Source organism: Carcharodon carcharias (assembly GCF_017639515.1).
Source record: "Carcharodon carcharias isolate sCarCar2 chromosome 29 unlocalized genomic scaffold, sCarCar2.pri SUPER_29_unloc_1, whole genome shotgun sequence".
Classification (NCBI taxonomy): domain Eukaryota; kingdom Metazoa; phylum Chordata; class Chondrichthyes; order Lamniformes; family Lamnidae; genus Carcharodon; species Carcharodon carcharias.
The window spans coordinates 1,200,964-1,222,484 of record NW_024470654.1 but is presented as its reverse complement, the minus strand read 5'-3'; positions in this window follow the sequence as shown (position 1 = coordinate 1,222,484).

Below are 21,521 nucleotides of genomic sequence, written 5' to 3'. Positions count from 1 at the left end.
CTGGGATTATCTATTCTGTCTCACTGTGAATATCAGTCGCCTTTCACTGGGAATATCTTTTCTTTCTCACTGGGAATATCAGTCTCCTCTCATTGGGAACATCAGTCTCCTATCACTGGGAATATCTATTCTGTCTCACTGGGAATATCAGTCTCCTTTCACTGGGAATATCAGTCTCCTTTCACTAGGAATATCTATTCTGTCTCACTGGGAATATCAGTCTCCTTTCACTGGGAATATCAGTCTCCTTTCACTGGGAATATCTTTTCTGTCTCATTGGGAATATCAGTCTCCTTTCACTTGGAATATATATTCTGTCTCACTGGGAATATCATTCTCCTTTCACTGGGAATATCAGTCTCCTTTCACTGGGAATATCTATTCTGTCTCACTGGGAATATCAATCTCCTCTCATTGGGAATATCAGTCTCCTCTCACTGGGAATATCTATTCTGTCTCACTGGGAATATCAGTCTCCTCTCACTTGGAATATCAGTCTCCTTTCACTTGGAATATCAGTCTCCTTTCACTAGGAATATCTATTCTATCTCACTGGCAATATCAGTCTCCTTTCACTGGGAATATCAGTCTCCTGTCACTGGGAATATCTATTCTGTATCACTGGGAATATAAATTCTGTCTCACTGGGAATATCAGTCTCCTCTCACTGGAAATATCTATTCTGTCTCACTAGGAATATCAGTCTCCTCTCACTGGGAATATCTATTCTGTCTCACTTGGAATATCAGTCTCCTCTCACTGGGAATATCTATTCTGTCTCACTGGGAATATCAATCTCCTTTCACTGTGAATATCAGTCTCCTCTCACTGGCAATATCAGTCTCCTCTCACTCGGAATATCAGTCTCCTTTCACTGGGAATATCTATGCTGTCTCAGTGGGAATATCAGTCTCTTCTCACTGGGAATATCAGTCTCCTTTCACTGGGATCATCTATTCTGTCTCACTGGGAATATCAGTCTCCTTTTTTGGGAATACATATTCTGTCTCACTGAGAATATCAGTCTCCTCTCACTGGGAATATCCATTCTGTCTCACTGGGAATATCAGTCTCCTCTCACTGGGAATATCTATTCTGTCTCACTGGGAATATCAGTCTCCTCTCACTGGGAATATCAATCTCCTCTCACTGGGATTATCTATTCTGTCTCACTGTGAATTTCAGTCTCCTTTCACTGGGAATATCAGTCTCCTCTGACTGGGAATATCAGTCTCCTTTCACTGGGAGTATCAGTCTCTTCTTACTGGGAATATCAGTCTCCTCTCACTGGGAATATCAGTCTCCTCTCACTGGGAATATCAGTCTCCTCTCACTGGGAATATCAGTCTCCTTTCACTGGGAATATCTGTGCTGTCTCAGTGGGAATATCATTCTCTTCTCACTGGGAATACATATTCTGTGTCACTGGGAATATCAGTCTCCTCTCACTGGGAATATCCATTCTGTCTCACTGGGAATATCAGTCTCCTCTCACTGGGAATATCTATTCTGTCTCACTGGGAATATCAGTCTCCTGTCACTAGGAATATCAATCTCCTCTCACTGGGATTATCTATTCTGTCTCACTGTGAATATCAGTCTCCTTTCACTGGGAATATCAGTCTCCTCTTACTGGGAATATTAGTCTCCTTTCACTGGGAATATCTATTCTGTCCCACTGGGAATATCAGTGTCCTCTCACTGGGAATATCAGTCTCCTCTCAATGGGAATATCAGTCTCCTTTCACTGGGAATATCTGTGCTGTCTCAGTGGGAATATCATTCTCTTCTCACTGGGAATATCAGTCTCCTTTCACTGGGAATATCTATTCTGTCCCACTGGGAATATCAGTGTCCTCTCACTGGGAATATCAATCTCCTCTCAATGGGATTATCAGTCTCCTTTCACTGGGAATATCTGTGCTGTCTCAGTGGGAATATCATTCTCTTCTCACTGGGAATATCAGTCTCCTTTCACTGGGATCATATATTCTGTCTCACTGGGAATATCAGTCTCCTTTCACTGAGAATACATATTCTGTCTCACTGGGAATATCAGTCTCCTCTCACTGGGAATATCCATTCTGTCTCACTGGGAATATCAGTCTCCTCTCACTGGGAATATCTATTCTGTCTCACTGGGAATATCAGTCTCCTCTCACTGGGAATATCCATTCTGTCTCACTGGGAATATCAGCCTCCTCTCACTGGGAATATCAATCTCCTCTCACTGGGATTATCTATTCTGTCTCACTGTGAATATCAGTCTCCTTTCTCTGGGAATATCAGTCTCCTCTGACTGGGAATATCAGTCTCCTTTCACTGGGAGTATCAGTCTCCTCTCACTGGGAATATTAGTCTCCTTTCACTGGGAATATCTATTCTGTCTCACTGGGAATATCAGTCTCCTCTCACTCGGAATATCAGTCTCCTTTCACTGGGAATATCTGTGCTGTCTCAGTGGGAATATCATTCTCTTCTCACTGGGAATTTCAGTCTCCTTTCACTGGGATCATCTATTCTGTCTCACTGGGAATATCAGTCTCCTTTCACTGGGAATACATATTCTGTCTCACTGGGAATATCAGTCTCCTCTCACTGGGAATATCCATTCTGTCTCGCTGGGAATATCAGTCTCCTCTCACTGGGAATATCTATTCTGTCTCACTGGGAATATCAGTCTCCTCTCACTGGGAATATCAGTCTCCTTTCACTGGGAATATCTTTTCTTTCTCACTGGGAATATCAGTCTCCTCTCATTGGGAACATCAGTCTCCTATCACTGGGAATATCTATTCTGTCTCACTGGGAATATCAGTCTCCTTTCACTGGGAATATCAGTCTCCTTTCACTAGGAATATCTATTCTGTCTCACTGGGAATATCAGTCTCCTTTCACTGGGAATATCAGTCTCCTTTCACTGGGAATATCTTTTCTGTCTCACTGGGAATATCAGTCTCCTTTCACTTGGAATATCTATTCTGTCTCACTGGGAATATCATTCTCCTTTCACTGGGAATATCAGTCTCCTTTCACTGGGAATATCTATTCTGTCTCACTGGGAATATCAATCTCCTCTCATTGGGAATATCAGTCTCCTCTCACTGGGAATATCTATTCTGTCTCACTGGGAATATCAGTCTCCTCTCACTGGGAATATCAGTCTCCTTTCACTGGGAATATCAGTCTCCTTTCACTAGGAATATCTATTCTATCTCACTGTGAATATCAGTCTCCTTTCACTGGGAATATCAGTCTCCTGTCACTGGGAATATCTATTCTGTATCACTGGGAATATAAATTCTGTCTCACTGGGAATATCAGTCTCCTCTCACTGGAAATATCTATTCTGTCTCACTAGGAATATCAGTCTCCTCTCACTGGGAATATCCATTCTGTCTCGCTGGGAATATCAGTCTCCTCTCACTGGGAATATCTATTCTGTCTCACTGGGAATATCAGTCTCCTCTCACTGGGAATATCAGTCTCCTTTCACTGGGAATATCTTTTCTTTCTCACTGGGAATATCAGTCTCCTCTCATTGGGAACATCAGTCTCCTATCACTGGGAATATCTATTCTGTCTCACTGGGAATATCAGTCTCCTTTCACTGGGAATATCAGTCTCCTTTCACTAGGAATATCTATTCTGTCTCACTGGGAATATCAGTCTCCTTTCACTGGGAATATCAGTCTCCTTTCACTGGGAATATCTTTTCTGTCTCACTGGGAATATCAGTCTCCTTTCACTTGGAATATCTATTCTGTCTCACTGGGAATATCATTCTCCTTTCACTGGGAATATCAGTCTCCTTTCACTGGGAATATCTATTCTGTCTCACTGGGAATATCAATCTCCTCTCATTGGGAATATCAGTCTCCTCTCACTGGGAATATCTATTCTGTCTCACTGGGAATATCAGTCTCCTCTCACTGGGAATATCAGTCTCCTTTCACTGGGAATATCAGTCTCCTTTCACTAGGAATATCTATTCTATCTCACTGGCAATATCAGTCTCCTTTCACTGGGAATATCAGTCTCCTGTCACTGGGAATATCTATTCTGTATCACTGGGAATATAAATTCTGTCTCACTGGGAATATCAGTCTCCTCTCACTGGAAATATCTATTCTGTCTCACTAGGAATATCAGTCTCCTCTCACTGGGAATATCTATTCTGTCTCACTTGGAATATCAGTCTCCTCTCACTGGGAATATCAATCTCCTCTCACTGGTATTATCTATTCTGTCTCACTGTGAATATCAGTCTCCTTTCACTGGGAATATCAGTCTCCTCTGACTGGGAATATCAGTCTCCTTTCACTGGGAGTATCAGTCTCCTCTTACTGGGAATATTAGTCTCCTTTCACTGGGAATATCTATTCTGTCTCACTGGGAATATCAGTCTCCTCTCACTGGGAATATCAGTCTCCTTTCACTGGGAATATCTTTTCTTTCTCACTGGGAATATCAGTCTCCTCTCATTGGGAACATCAGTCTCCTATCACTGGGAATATCTATTCTGTCTCACTGGGAATATCAGTCTCCTTTCACTGGGAATATCAGTCTCCTTTCACTGGGAATATCAGTCTCCTTTCACTAGGAATATCTATTCTGTCTCACTGGGTTTATCAGTCTCCTTTCACTGGGAATATCAGTCTCCTTTCACTGGGAATATCTTTTCTGTCTCACTGGGAATATCTGTCTCCTTTCACTTGGAATATCTATTCTGTCTCACTGGGAATATCATTCTCCTTTCACTGGGAATATCAGTCTCCTTTCACTGGGAATATCTATTCTGTCTCACTGGGAATATCAATCTCCTCTCACTGGGAATATCAGTCTCCTTTCACTGGGAATATCAGTCTCCTTTCACTAGGAATATCTATTCTATCTCACTGGCAATATCAGTCTCCTTTCACTGGGAATATCAGTCTCCTGTCACTGGGAATATCTATTCTGTATCACTGGGAATATAAATTCTGTCTCACTGGGAATATCAGTCTCCTCTCACTGGAAATATCTATTCTGTCTCACTAGGAATATCAGTCTCCTCTCACTGGGAATATCTATTCTGTCTCACTTGGAATATCAGTCTCCTCTCACTGGGAATATCTATTCTGTCTCACTGGGAATATCAGTCTCCTTTCACTGTGAATATCAGTCTCCTCTCACTGGCAATATCAGTCTCCTCTCACTCGGAATATCAGTCTCCTTTCACTGGGAATATCTATGCTGTCTCAGTGGGAATATCAGTCTCTTCTCACTGGGAATATCAGTCTCCTTTCACTGGGATCATCTATTCTGTCTCACTGGGAATATCAGTCTCCTTTCACTGGGAATACATATTCTGTCTCACTGGGAATATCAGTCTCCTCTCACTGGGAATATCCATTCTGTCTCACTGGGAATATCAGTCTCCTCTCACTGGGAATATCTATTCTGTCTCACTGGGAATATCAGTCTCCTCTCACTTTGAATATCAATCTCCTCTCACTGGGATTATCTATTCTGTCTCACTGTGAATATCAGTCTCCTTTCACTGGGAATATCAGTTTCCTCTGACTGGGAATATCAGTCTCCTTTCACTGGAAGTATCAGTCTCCTCTTACTGGGAATATCAGTCTCCTCTCACTGGGAATATCAGTCTCCTCTCACTGGGAATATCAGTCTCCTTTCACTGGGAATATCTGTGCTGTCTCAGTGGGAATATCATTCTCTTCTCACTGGGAATACATATTCTGTCTCACTGGGAATATCAGTCTCCTCTCACTGGGAATATCCATTCTGTCTCACTGGGAATATCAGTCTCCTCTCACTGGGAATATCTATTCTGTCTCACTGGGAATATCAGTCTCCTCTCACTAGGAATATCAATCTCCTCTCACTGGGATTATCTATTCTGTCTCACTGTGAATATCAGTCTCCTTTCACTGGGAATATCAGTCTCCTCTGACTGGGAATATTAGTCTCCTTTCACTGGGAATATCTATTCTGTCCCACTGGGAATATCAGTGTCCTCTCACTGGGAATATCAGTCTCCTCTCAATGGGAATATCAGTCTCCTTTCACTGGGAATATCTGTGCTGTCTCAGTGGGAATATCATTCTCTTCTCACTGGGAATATCAGTCTCCTTTCACTGGGATCATCTATTCTGTCTCACTGGGAATATCAGTCTCCTTTCACTGAGAATACATATTCTGTCTCACTGGGAATATCAGTCTCCTCTCACTGGGAATATCCATTCTGTCTCACTGGGAATATCAGTCTCCTCTCACTGGGCATATCTATTCTGTCTCACTGGGAATATCAGTCTCCTCTCACTGGGAATATCAATCTCCTCACACTGGGATTATCTATTCTGTCTCACTGTGAATATCAGTCTCCTCTGACTGGGAATATCAGTCTCGTTTCACTGGGAGTATCAGTCTCCTCTCACTGGGAATATTAGTCTCCTTTCACTGGGAATATCTGTTCTGTCTCACTGGGAATATCAGTCTCCTCTCACTCGGAATATCAGTCTCCTTTCACTGGGAATATCTGTGCTGTCTCTTTGGGAATATCAATCTCTTCTCACTGGGAATATCAGTCTCCTTTCACTGGGATCATCTATTCTGTCTCACTGGGAATATCAGTCTCCTTTCACTGGGAATACATATTCTGTCTCACTGGGAATATCAGTCTCCTCTCACTGGGTATATCCATTCTGTCTCGCTGGGAATATCAGTCTCCTCTCACTGGGAATATATATTCTGTCTCACTGGGAATATCAGTCTCCTCTCACTGGGAATATCAATCTCCTCTCACTGGGATTATCTATTCTGTCTCACTGTGAATATCAGTCTCCTTTCACTGGGAATATCAGTCTCCTCTGACTGGGAATATCAGTCTCATTTCAGTGGGAGTATCAGTCTCCTCTCACTGGGAATATTAGTCTCCTTTCACTGGGAATATCTATTCTGTCTCACTGGGAATATCAGTCTCCTCTCACTGGGAATATCAGTCTCCTTTCACTGGGAATATCTTTTCTTTCTCACTGGGAATATCAGTCTCCTCTCATTTGGAATATCAGTCTCCTATCACTGGGAATATCTATTCTGTCTCACTGGGAATATCAGTCTCCTTTCACTGGGAATATCAGTCTCCTTTCACTAGGAATATCTATTCTGTCTCACTGGGAATATCAGTCTCCTTTCACTGGGAATATCAGTCTCCTTTCACTGGGAATATCTTTTCTGTCTCACTGGGAATATCAGTCTCCTTTCACTTGGAATATCTATTCTGTCTCACTGGGAATATCAGTCTCCTTTCACTGGGAATATCAGTCTCCTTTCACTGGGAATATCTATTCTGTCTCACTGGGAATATCAATCTCCTCTCATTGGGAATATCAGTCTCCTCTCACTGGGTTTATCTATTCTGTCTCACTGGGAATATCAGTCTCCTCTCACTGGGAATATCAGTCTCCTTTCACTGGGAATATCAGTCTCCTTTCACTAGGAATATCTATTCTATCTCACTGGCAATATCAGTCTCCTTTCACTGGGAATATCAGTCTCCTGTCACTGGGAATATCTATTCTGTATCACTGGGAATATAAATTTTGTCTCACTGGGATATCAGTCTCCTCTCACTGGAAATATCTATTCTGTCTCACTAGGAATATCAGTCTCCTCTCACTGGGAATATCTATTCTGTCTCACTTGGAATATCAGTCTCCTGTCACTGGGAATATCTATTCTGTCTCACTGGGAATATCAATCTCCTTTCACTGTGAATATCAGTCTCCTCTCACTGGCAATATCAGTCTCCTCTCACTCGGAATATCAGTCTCCTTTCACTGGGAATATCTATGCTGTTTCAGTGGGAATATCAGTCTCTTCTCACTGGGAATATCAGTCTCCTTTCACTGGGATCATGTATTCTGTCTCACTGAGAATATCAGTCTCCTTTCACTGGGAATACATATTCTGTCTCACTGGGAATATCAGTCTCCTCTCACTGGGAATATCCATTCTGTCTCACTGGGAATATCAGTCTCCTCTCACTGGGAATATCTATTCTGTCTCACTGGGAATATCAGTCTCCTCTCACTAGGAATATCAATCTCCTCTCACTGGGATTATCTAATCTGTCTCACTGTGAATATCAGTCTCCTTTCACTGGGAATATCAGTCTCCTCTGACTGGGAATGTTAGTCTCCTTTCACTGGGAATATCTATTCTGTCCCACTGGGAATATCAGTGTCCTCTCACTGGGAATATCAGTCTCCTCTCAATGGGAATATCAGTCTCCTTTCACTGGGAATATCTGTGCTGTCTCAGTGGGAATATCATTCTCTTCTCACTGGGAATATCAGTCTCCTTTCACTGGGATCATCTATTCTGTCTCACTGGGAATATCAGTCTCCTTTCACTGAGAATAGATATTCTGTCTCACTGGGAATATCAGTCTCCTCTCACTGGGAATATCCATTCTGTCTCACTGGGAATATCAGTCTCCTCTCACTGGGAATATCTATTCTGTCTCACTGGGAATATCAGTCTCCTCTCACTGGGATTATCTATTCTGTCTCACTGTGAATATCAGTCTCCTTTCACTGGGAATATCAGTCTCCTCTGACTGGGAATATCAGTCTCCTTTCACTGGGAGTATCAGTCTCCTCTCACTGGGAATATTAGTCTCCTTTCACTGGGAATATCTATTCTGTCTCACTGGGAATATCAGTCTCCTCTCACTCGGAATATCAGTCTCCTTTCACTGGGAATATCTGTGCTGTCTCTTTGGGAATATCAATCTCTTCTCACTGGGAATATCAGTCTCCTTTCACTGGGATCATCTATTCTGTCTCACTGGGAATATCAGTCTCCTTTCACTGGGAATACATATTCTGTCTCACTGGGAATATCAGTCTCCTCTCACTGGGAATATCCATTATGTCTCACTGGGAATATCAGTCTCCTCTCACTGGGAATATCTATTCTGTCTCACTGGGAATATCAGTCTCCTCTCACTGGGAATATCAATCTCCTCTCACTGGGATTATCTATTCTGTCTCACTGTGAGTATCAGTCTCCTTTCACTGGGAATATCAGTCTCCTCTGACTGGGAATATCAGTCTCCTTTCAGTGGGAGTATCAGTCTCCTCTCACTGGGAATATTAGTCTCCTTTCACTGGGAATATCTATTCTGTCTCACTGGGAATATCAGTCTCCTCTCACTGGGAATATCAGTCTCCTTTCACTGGTAATATCTTTTCTTTCTCACTGGGAATATCAGTCTCCTCTCATTTGGAATATCAGTCTCCTATCACTGGGAATATCTATTCTGTCTCACTGGGAATATCAGTCTCCTTTCACTGGGAATATCAGTCTCCTTTCACTAGTAATATCTATTCTGTCTCACTGGGAATATCAGTCTCCTTTCACTGGGAATATCTTTTCTGTCACACTGGGAATATCAGTCTCCTTTCACTTGGAATATCTATTCTGTCTCACTGGGAATATCAGTCTCCTTTCACTGGGAATATCAGTCTCCTTTCACTGGGAATATCTATTCTGTCTCACTGGGAATATCAATCTCCTCTCATTGGGAATATCAGTCTCCTCTCAATGGGAATATCTATTCTGTCTCACTGGGAATATCATTCTCCTCTCACTGGGAATATCAGTCTCCTTTCACTGGGAATATCAGTCTCCTTTCACTAGGAATATCTATTCTATCTCACTGGCAATATCAGTCTCCTTTCACTGGGAATATCTGTCTCCTGTCACTGGGAATATCTATTCTGTATCACTGGGAATATAAATTTTGTCTCACTGGGATATCAGTCTCCTCTCACTGGAAATATCTATTCTGTCTCACTAGGAATATCAGTCTCCTCTCACTGGGAATATCTATTCTGTCTCACTTGGAATATCAGTCTCCTCTCACTGGGAATATCTATTCTGTCTCACCGGGAATATCAATCTCCTTTCACTGTGAATATCAGTCTCCTCTCACTGGCAATATCAGTTTCCTCTCACTCGGAATATCAGTCTCCTTTCACTGGGAATATCTATGATGTTTCAGTGGGAATATCAGTCTCTTCTCACTGGGAATATCAGTCTCCTCTCACTGGGATCATGTATTCTGTCTCACTGGGAATATCAGTCTCCTTTCACTGGGAATACATATTCTGTCTCACTGGGAATATCAGTCTCCTCTCACTGGGAATATCCATTCTGTCTCACTGGGAATATCAGTCTCCTCTCACTGGGAATATCTATTCTGTCTCAATGGGAATATCAGTCTCCTCTCACTGGGAATATCAATCTCCTCTCACTGGGATTATCTATTCTGTCTCACTGTGAATATCAGTCTCCTTTCACTGGGAGTATCAGTCTCCTCTTACTGGGAATATCAGTCTCCTCTCACTGGGAATATCAGTCTCCTCTCACTGGGAATATCAGTCTCCTCTCACTGTGAATATCAGTCTCCTTTCACTGGGATCATCTATTCTGTCTCACTGGGAATATCAGTCTCCTTTCACTGGGAATACATATTCTGTCTCACTGGGAATATCAGTCTCCTCTCACTGGGAATATCCATTCTGTCTCACTGGGAATATCAGTCTCCTCTCACTGGGAATATCTATTCTGTCTCACTGGGAATATCAGTCTCCTCTCACTGGGAATATCAATCTCCTCTCACTGGGATTATCTATTCTGTCTCACTGTGAATATCAGTCTCCTTTCACTGGGAATATCAGTCTCCTCTCACTGGGAATATCAGTCTCCTTTCACTGGAAGTATCAGTCTCCTCTTACTGGGAATATCAGTCTCCTCTCACTGGGAATATCAGTCTCCTCTCACTGGGAATATCAGTCTCCTTTCACTGGGAATATCTGTGCTGTCTCAGTGGGAATATCATTCTCTTCTCACTGGGAATACATATTCTGTCTCACTGGGAATATCAGTCTCCTCTCACTGGGAATATCCATTCTGTCTCACTGGGAATATCAGACTCCTCTCACTGGGAATATCTATTCTGTCTCACTGGGAATATCAGTCTCCTCTCACTAGGAATATCAATCTCCTCTCACTGGGATTATCTATTCTGTCTCACTGTGAATATCAGTCTCCTTTCACTGGGAATATCAGTCTCCTCTGACTGGGAATATTAGTCTCCTTTCACTGGGAATATCTATTCTGTCCCACTGGAAATATCAGTGTCCTCTCACTGGGAATATCAGTCTCCTCTCAATGGGAATATCAGTCTCCTTTCACTGGGAATATCTGTGCTGTCTCAGTGGGAATATCATTCTCTTCTCACTGGGAATATCAGTCTCCTTTCACTGGGATCATCTATTCTGTCTCACTGGGAATATCAGTCTCCTTTCACTGAGAATACATATTCTGTCTCACTGGGAATATCAGTCTCCTCTCACTGGGAATATCCATTCTGTCTCACTGGGAATATCAGTCTCCTCTCACTGGGCATATCTATTCTGTCTCACTGGGAATATCAGTCTCCTCTCACTGGGAATATCAATCTCCTCTCACTGGGATTATCTATTCTGTCTCACTGTGAATATCAGTCTCCTTTCACTGGGAATATCCATTCTGTCTCGCTGGGAATATCAGTCTCCTCTCACTGGGAATATCTATTCTGTCTCACTGGGAATATCAGTCTCCTCTCACTGGGAATATCAATCTCCTCTCACTGGGATTATCTATTCTGTCTCACTGTGAATATCAGTCTCCTTTCACTGGGAATATCAGTCTCCTCTGACTGGGAATATCAGTCTCCTTTCACTGGGAGTATCAGTCTCCTCTCACTGGGAATATTAGTCTCCTTTCACTGGGAATATCTATTCTGTCTCACTGGGAATATCAGTCTCCTCTCACTGGGAATATCAGTCTCCTTTCACTGGGAATATCTTTTCTTTCTCACTGGGAATATCAGTCTCCTCTCATTTGGAATATCAGTCTCCTATCACTGGGAATATCTATTCTGTCTCACTGGGAATATCAGTCTCCTTTCACTGGGAATATCAGTCTCCTTTCACTAGTAATATCTATTCTGTCTCACTGGGAATATCAGTCTCCTTTCACTGGGAATATCTTTTCTGTCACACTGGGAATATCAGTCTCCTTTCACTTGGAATATCTATTCTGTCTCACTGGGAATATCAGTCTCCTTTCACTGGGAATATCAGTCTCCTTTCACTGGGAATATCTATTCTGTCTCACTGGGAATATCAATCTCCTCTCATTGGGAATATCAGTCTCCTCTCAATGGGAATATCTATTCTGTCTCACTGGGAATATCAGTCTCCTCTCACTGGGAATATCAGTCTCCTTTCACTGGGAATATCAGTCTCCTTTCACTAGGAATATCTATTCTATCTCACTGGCAATATCAGTCTCCTTTCACTGGGAATATCAGTCTCCTGTCACTGGGAATATCTATTCTGTATCACTGGGAATATAAATTTTGTCTCACTGGGATATCAGTCTCCTCTCACTGGAAATATCTATTCTGTCTCACTAGGAATATCAGTCTCCTCTCACTGGGAATATCTATTCTGTCTCACTTGGAATATCAGTCTCCTCTCACTGGGAATATCTATTCTGTCTCACTGGGAATATCAATCTCCTTTCACTGTGAATATCAGTCTCCTCTCACTGGCAATATCAGTTTCCTCTCACTCGGAATATCAGTCTCCTTTCACTGGGAATATCTATGATGTTTCAGTGGGAATATCAGTCTCTTCTCACTGGGAATATCAGTCTCCTTTCACTGGGATCATGTATTCTGTCTCACTGGGAATATCAGTCTCCTTTCACTGGGAATACATATTCTGTCTCACTGGGAATATCAGTCTCCTCTCACTGGGAATATCCATTCTGTCTCACTGGGAATATCAGTCTCCTCTCACTGGGAATATCTATTCTGTCTCAATGGGAATATCAGTCTCCTCTCACTGGGAATATCAATCTCCTCTCACTGGGATTATCTATTCTGTCTCACTGTGAATATCAGTCTCCTTTCACTGGGAATATCAGTCTCCTCTGACTGGGAATATCAGTCTCCTTTCACTGGGAGTATCAGTCTCCTCTTACTGGGAATATCAGTCTCCTCTCACTGGGAATATCAGTCTCCTCTCACTGGGAATATCAGTCTCCTCTCACTGGGAATATCAGTCTCCTTTCACTGGGATCATCTATTCTGTCTCACTGGGAATATCAGTCTCCTTTCACTGGGAATACATATTCTGTCTCACTGGGAATATCAGTCTCCTCTCACTGGGAATATCCATTCTGTCTCACTGGGAATATCAGTCTCCTCTCACTGGGAATATCTATTCTGTCTCACTGGGAATATCAGTCTCCTCTCACTGGGAATATCAATCTCCTCTCACTGGGATTATCTATTCTGTCTCACTGTGAATATCAGTCTCCTTTCACTGGGAATATCAGTCTCCTCTGACTGGGAATATCAGTCTCCTTTCACTGGAAGTATCAGTCTCCTCTTACTGGGAATATCAGTCTCCTCTCACTGGGAATATCAGTCTCCTCTCACTGGGAATATCAGTCTCCTTTCACTGGGAATATCTGTGCTGTCTCAGTGGGAATATCATTCTCTTCTCACTGGGAATACATATTCTGTCTCACTGGGAATATCAGTCTCCTCTCACTGGGAATATCCATTCTGTCTCACTGGGAATATCAGTCTCCTCTCACTGGGAATATCAGTCTCCTTTCACTGGGAATATCTGTGCTGTCTCAGTGGGAATATCATTCTCTTCTCACTAGGAATATCAATCTCCTCTCACTGGGATTATCTATTCTGTCTCACTGTGAATATCAGTCTCCTTTCACTGGGAATATCAGTCTCCTCTGACTGGGAATATTAGTCTCCTTTCACTGGGAATATCTATTCTGTCCCACTGGGAATATCAGTGTCCTCTCACTGGGAATATCAGTCTCCTCTCAATGGGAATATCAGTCTCCTCTCACTAGGAATATCAATCTCCTCTCACTGGGATTATCTATTCTGTCTCACTGTGAATATCAGTCTCCTTTCACTGGGAATATCAGTCTCCTCTGACTGGGAATATTAGTCTCCTTTCACTGGGAATATCTATTCTGTCCCACTGGGAATATCAGTGTCCTCTCACTGGGAATATCAGTCTCCTCTCAATGGGAATATCAGTCTCCTTTCACTGGGAATATCTGTGCTGTCTCAGTGGGAATATCATTCTCTTCTCACTGGGAATATCAGTCTCCTTTCACTGGGATCATCTATTCTGTCTCACTGGGAATATCAGTCTCCTTTCACTGAGAATACATATTCTGTCTCACTGGGAATATCAGTCTCCTCTCACTGGGAATATCCATTCTGTCTCACTGGGAATATCAGTCTCCTCTCACTGGGCATATCTATTCTGTCTCACTGGGAATATCAGTCTCCTCTCACTGGGAATATCAATCTCCTCTCACTGGGATTATCTATTCTGTCTCACTGTGAATATCAGTCTCCTTTCACTGGGAATATCAGTCTCCTCTGACTGGGAATATCAGTCTCCTTTCACTGGGAGTATCAGTCTCCTCTCACTGGGAATATTAGTCTCCTTTCACTGGGAATATCTGTTCTGTCTCACTGGGAATATCAGTCTCCTCTCACTCGGAATATCAGTCTCCTTTCACTGGGAATATCTGTGCTGTCTCTTTGGGAATATCAATCTCTTCTCACTGGGAATATCAGTCTCCTTTCACTGGGATCATCTATTCTGTCTCACTGGGAATATCAGTCTCCTTTCACTGGGAATACATATTCTGTCTCACTGGGAATATCAGTCTCCTCTCACTGGGAATATCCATTCTGTCTCGCTGGGAATATCAGTCTCCTCTCACTGGGAATATCTATTCTGTCTCACTGGGAATATCAGTCTCCTCTCACTCGGAATATCAATCTCCTCTCACTGGGATTATCTATTCTGTCTCACTGTGAATATCAGTCTCCTTTCACTGGGAATATCAGTCTCCTCTGACTGGGAATATCAGTCTCCTTTCACTGGGAGTATCAGTCTCCTCTCACTGGGAATATTAGTCTCCTTTCACTGGGAATATCTATTCTGTCTCACTGGGAATATCAGTCTCCTCCCACTGGGAATATCAGTGTCCTCTCACTGGGAATATCAGTCTCCTCTCAATGGGAATATCAGTCTCCTCTCACTAGGAATATCAATCTCCTCTCACTGGGATTATCTATTCTGTCTCACTGTGAATATCAGTCTCCTTTCACTGGGAATATCAGTCTCCTCTGACTGGGAATATTAGTCTCCTTTCACTGGGAATATCTATTCTGTCCCACTGGGAATATCAGTGTCCTCTCACTGGGAATATCAGTCTCCTCTCAATGGGAATATCAGTCTCCTTTCACTGGGAATATCTGTGCTGTCTCAGTGGGAATATCATTCTCTTCTCACTGGGAATATCAGTCTCCTTTCACTGGGATCATCTATTCTGTCTCACTGGGAATATCAGTCTCCTTTCACTGAGAATACATATTCTGTCTCACTGGGAATATCAGTCTCCTCTCACTGGGAATATCCATTCCGTCTCACTGGGAATATCAGTCTCCTCTCACTGGGCATATCTATTCTGTCTCACTGGGAATATCAGTCTCCTCTCACTGGGAATATCAATCTCCTCTCACTGGGATTATCTATTCTGTCTCACTGTGAATATCAGTCTCCTTTCACTGGGAATATCAGTCTCCTCTGACTGGGAATATCAGTCTCCTTTCACTGGGAGTATCAGTCTCCTCTCACTGGGAATATTAGTCTCCTTTCACTGGGAATATCTGTTCTGTCTCACTGGGAATATCAGTCTCCTCTCACTCGGAATATCAGTCTCCTTTCACTGGGAATATCTGTGCTGTCTCTTTGGGAATATCAATCTCTTCTCACTGGGAATATCAGTCTCCTTTCACTGGGATCATCTATTCTGTCTCACTGGGAATATCAGTCTCCTTTCACTGGGAATACATATTCTGTCTCACTGGGAATATCAGTCTCCTCTCACTGGGAATATCCATTCTGTCTCGCTGGGAATATCAGTCTCCTCTCACTGGGAATATCTATTCTGTCTCACTGGGAATATCAGTCTCCTCTCACTCGGAATATCAATCTCCTCTCACTGGGATTATCTATTCTGTCTCACTGTGAATATCAGTCTCCTTTCACTGGGAATATCAGTCTCCTCTGACTGGGAATATCAGTCTCCTTTCACTGGGAGTATCAGTCTCCTCTCACTGGGAATATTAGTCTCCTTTCACTGGGAATATCTATTCTGTCTCACTGGGAATATCAGTCTCCTCTCACTGGGAATATCAGTCTCCTTTCACTGGGAATATCTTTTCTTTCTCACTGGGAATATCAGTCTCCTCTCATTTGGAATATCAGTCTCCTATCACTGGGAATATCTATTCTGTCTCACTGGGAATATCAGTCTCCTTTCACTGGGAATATCAGTCTCCTTTCACTAGTAATATCTATTCTGTCTCACTGGGAATATCAGTCTCCTTTCACTGGGAATATCTTTTCTGTCACACTGGGAATATCAGTCTCCTTTCACTTGGAATATCTATTCTGTCTCACTGGGAATATCAGTCTCCTTTCACTGGGAATATCAGTCTCCTTTCACTGGGAATATCTATTCTGTCTCACTGGGAATATCAATCTCCTCTCATTGGGAATATCAGTCTCCTCTCAATGGGAATATCTATTCTGTCTCACTGGGAATATCAGTCTCCTCTCACTGGGAATATCAGTCTCCTTTCACTGGGAATATCAGTCTCCTTTCACTAGGAATATCTATTCTATCTCACTGGCAATATCAGTCTCCTTTCACTGGGAATATCAGTCTCCTGTCACTGGGAATATCTATTCTGTATCACTGGGAATATAAATTTTGTCTCACTGGGATATCAGTCTCCTCTCACTGGAAATATCTATTCTGTCTCACTAGGAATATCAGTCTCCTCTCACTGGGAATATCTATTCTGTCTCACTTGGAATATCAGTCTCCTCTCACTGGGAATATCTATTCTGTCTCACTGGGAATATCAATCTCCTTTCACTGTGAATATCAGTCTCCTCTCACTGGCAATATCAGTTTCCTCTCACTCGGAATATCAGTCTCCTTTCACTGGGAATATCTATGATGTTTCAGTGGGAATATCAGTCTCTTCTCACTGGGAATATCAGTCTCCTTTCACTGGGATCATGTATTCTGTCTCACTGGGAATATCAGTCTCCTTTCACTGGGAATACATATTCTGTCTCACTGGGAATATCAGTCTCCTCTCACTGGGAATATCCATTCTGTCTCACTGGGAATATCAGTCTCCTCTCACTGGGAATATCTATTCTGTCTCAATGGGAATATCAGTCTCCTCTCACTGGGAATATCAATCTCCTCTCACTGGGATTATCTATTCTGTCTCACTGTGAATATCAGTCTCCTTTCACTGGGAATATCATTCTCCTCTGACTGGGAATATCAGTCTCCTTTCACTGGGAGTATCAGTCTCCTCTTACTGGGAATATCAGTCTCCTCTCACTGGGAATATCAGTCTCCTCTCACTGGGAATATCAGTCTCCTCTCACTGGGAATATCAGTCTCCTTTCACTGGGATCATCTATTCTGTCTCACTGGGAATATCAGTCTCCTTTCACTGGGAATACATATTCTGTCTCACTGGGAATATCAGTCTCCTCTCACTGGGAATATCCATTCTGTCTCACTGGGAATATCAGTCTCCTCTCACTGGGAATATCTATTCTGTCTCACTGGGAATATCAGTCTCCTCTCACTGGGAATATCAATCTCCTCTCACTGGGATTATCTATTCTGTCTCACTGTGAATATCAGTCTCCTTTCACTGGGAATATCAGTCTCCTCTGACTGGGAATATCAGTCTCCTTTCACTGGAAGTATCAGTCTCCTCTTACTGGGAATATCAGTCTCCTCTCACTGGGAATATCAGTCTCCTCTCACTGGGAATATCAGTCTCCTTTCACTGGGAATATCTGTGCTGTCTCAGTGGGAATATCATTCTCTTCTCACTGGGAATACATATTCTGTCTCCTGGGAATATCAGTCTCCTCTCACTGGGAATATCCATTCTGTCTCACTGGGAATATCAGTCTCCTCTCACTGGGAATATCAGTCTCCTTTCACTGGGAATATCTGTGCTGTCTCAGTGGGAATATCATTCTCTTCTCACTAGGAATATCAATCTCCTCTCACTGGGATTATCTATTCTGTCTCACTGTGAATATCAGTCTCCTTTCACTGGGAATATCAGTCTCCTCTGACTGGGAATATTAGTCTCCTTTCACTGGGAATATCTATTCTGTCCCACTGGGAATATCAGTGTCCTCTCACTGGGAATATCAGTCTCCTCTCAATGGGAATATCAGTCTCCTTTCACTGGGAATATCTGTGCTGTCTCAGTGGGAATATCATTCTCTTCTCACTGGGAATATCAGTCTCCTTTCACTGGGATCATCTATTCTGTCTCACTGGGAATATCAGTCTCCTTTCACTGAGAATACATATTCTGTCTCACTGGGAATATCAGTCTCCTCTCACTGGGAATATCCATTCTGTCTCACTGGGAATATCAGTCTCCTCTCACTGGGCATATCTATTCTGTCTCACTGGGAATATCAGTCTCCTCTCACTGGGAATATCAATCTCCTCTCACTGGGATTATCTATTCTGTCTCACTGTGAATATCAGTCTCCTTTCACTGGGAATATCAGTCTCCTCTGACTGGGAATATCAGTCTCCTTTCACTGGGAGTATCAGTCTCCTCTCACTGGGAATATTAGTCTCCTTTCACTGGGAATATCTGTTCTGTCTCACTGGGAATATCAGTCTCCTCTCACTCGGAATATCAGTCTCCTTTCACTGGGAATATCTGTGCTGTCTCTTTGGGAATATCAATCTCTTCTCACTGGGAATATCAGTCTCCTTTCACTGGGATCATCTATTCTGTCTCACTGGGAATATCAGTCTCCTTTCACTGGGAATACATATTCTGTCTCACTGGGAATATCAGTCTCCTCTCACTGGGAATATCCATTCTGTCTCGCTGGGAATATCAGTCTCCTCTCACTGGGAATATCTATTCTGTCTCACTGGGAATATCAGTCTCCTCTCACTGGGAATATCAATCTCCTCTCACTGGGATTATCTATTCTGTCTCACTGTGAATATCAGTCTCCTTTCACTGGGAATATCAGTCTCCTCTGACTGGGAATATCAGTCTCCTTTCACTGGGAGTATCAGTCTCCTCTCACTGGGAATATTAGTCTCCTTTCACTGGGAATATCTATTCTGTCTCACTGGGAATATCAGTCTCCTCTCACTGGGAATATCAGTCTCCTTTCACTGGGAATATCTTTTCTTTCTCACTGGGAATATCAGTCTCCTCTCATTTGGAATATCAGTCTCCTATCACTGGGAATATCAATTCTGTCTCACTGGGAACATCAGTCTCCTTTCACTGGGAATATCAGTCTCCTTTCACTGGGAATATCAGTCTCCTTTCACTGGGAATATCTTTTCTGTCTCACTGGGAATATCAGTCTCATTTCACTTGGAATATCTATTCTGTCTCACTTGGAATATCAGTCTCCTCTCACTGGGAATATCTATTCTGTCTCACTGGGAATATCAATCTCCTTTCACTGTGAATATCAGTCTCCTCTCACTGGCAATATCAGTTTCCTCTCACTCGGAATATCAGTCTCCTTTCACTGGGAATATCTATGCTGTTTCAGTGGGAATATCAGTCTCTTCTCACTGGGAATATCAGTCTCCTTTCACTGGGATCATGTATTCTGTCTCACTGGGAATATCAGTCTCCTTTCACTGGGAATACATATTCTGTCTCACTGGGAATATCAGTCTCCTCTCACTGGGAATATCCATTCTGTCTCACTGGGAATATCAGTCTCCTCTCACTGGGAATATCTATTCTGTCTCAATGGGAATATCAGTCTCCTCTCACTGGGAATATCAATCTCCTCTCACTGGGATTATCTATTCTGTCTCACTGTGAATATCAGTCTCCTTTCACTGGGAATATCAGTCTCCTCTGACTGGGAATATCAGTCTCCTTTCACTGGGAGTATCAGTCTCCTCTTACTGGGAATATCAGTCTCCTCTCACTGGGAATATCAGTCTCCTCTCACTGGGAATATCAGTCTCCTCTCACTGGGAATATCAGTCTCCTTTCACTGGGATCATCTATTCTGTCTCACTGGGAATATCAGTCTCCTTTCACTGGGAATACATATTCTGTCTCACTGGGAATATCAGTCTCCTCTCACTGGGAATATCCATTCTGTCTCACTGGGAATATCAGTCTCCTCTCACTGGGAATATCTATTCTGTCTCACTGGGAATATCAGTCTCCTCTCACTGGGAATATCAATCTCCTCTCACTGGGATTATCTATTCTGTCTCACTGTGAATATCAGTCTCCTTTCACTGGGAATATCAGTCTCCTCTGACTGGGAATATCAGTCTCCTTTCACTGGGAGTATCAGTCTCCTCTCACTGGGAATATTAGTCTCCTTTCACTGGGAATATCTATTCTGTCTCACTGGGAATATCAGTCTCCTCTCACTGGGAATATCAGTCTCCTTTCACTGGGAATATCTTTTCTTTCTCACTGGGAATATCAGTCTCCTCTCATTTGGAATATCAGTCTCCTATCACTGGGAATATCTATTCAGTCTCACTGGGAACATCAGTCTCCTTTCACTGGGAATATCAGTCTCCTTTCACTGGGAATATCAGTCTCCTTTCACTGGGAATATCTTTTCTGTCTCACTGGGAATATCAGTCTCCTTTCACTTGGAATATCTATTCTGTCTCACTTGGAATATCAGTCTCCTCTCACTGGGAATATCTATTCTGTCTCACTGGGAATATCAATCTCCTTTCACTGTGAATATCAGTCTCCTCTCACTGGCAATATCAGTTTCCTCTCACTCGGAATATCAGTCTCCTTTCACTGGGAATATCTATGCTGTTTCAGTGGGAATATCAGTCTCTTCTCACTGGGAATATCAGTCTCCTTTCACTGGGATCATGTATTCTGTCTCACTGGGAATATCAGTCTCCTTTCACTGGGAATACATATTCTGTCTCACTGGGAATATCAGTCTCCTCTCACTGGGAATATCCATTCTGTCTCACTGGGAATATCAGTCTCCTCTCACTGGGAATATCTATTCTGTCTCAATGGGAATATCAGTCTCCTCTCACTGGGAATATCAATCTCCTCTCACTGGGATTATCTATTCTGTCTCACTGTGAATATCAGTCTCCTTTCACTGGGAATATCAGTCTCCTCTGACTGGGAATATCAGTCTCCTTTCACTGGGAGTATCAGTCTCCTCTTACTGGGAATATCAGTCTCCTCTCACTGGGAATATCAGTCTCCTCTC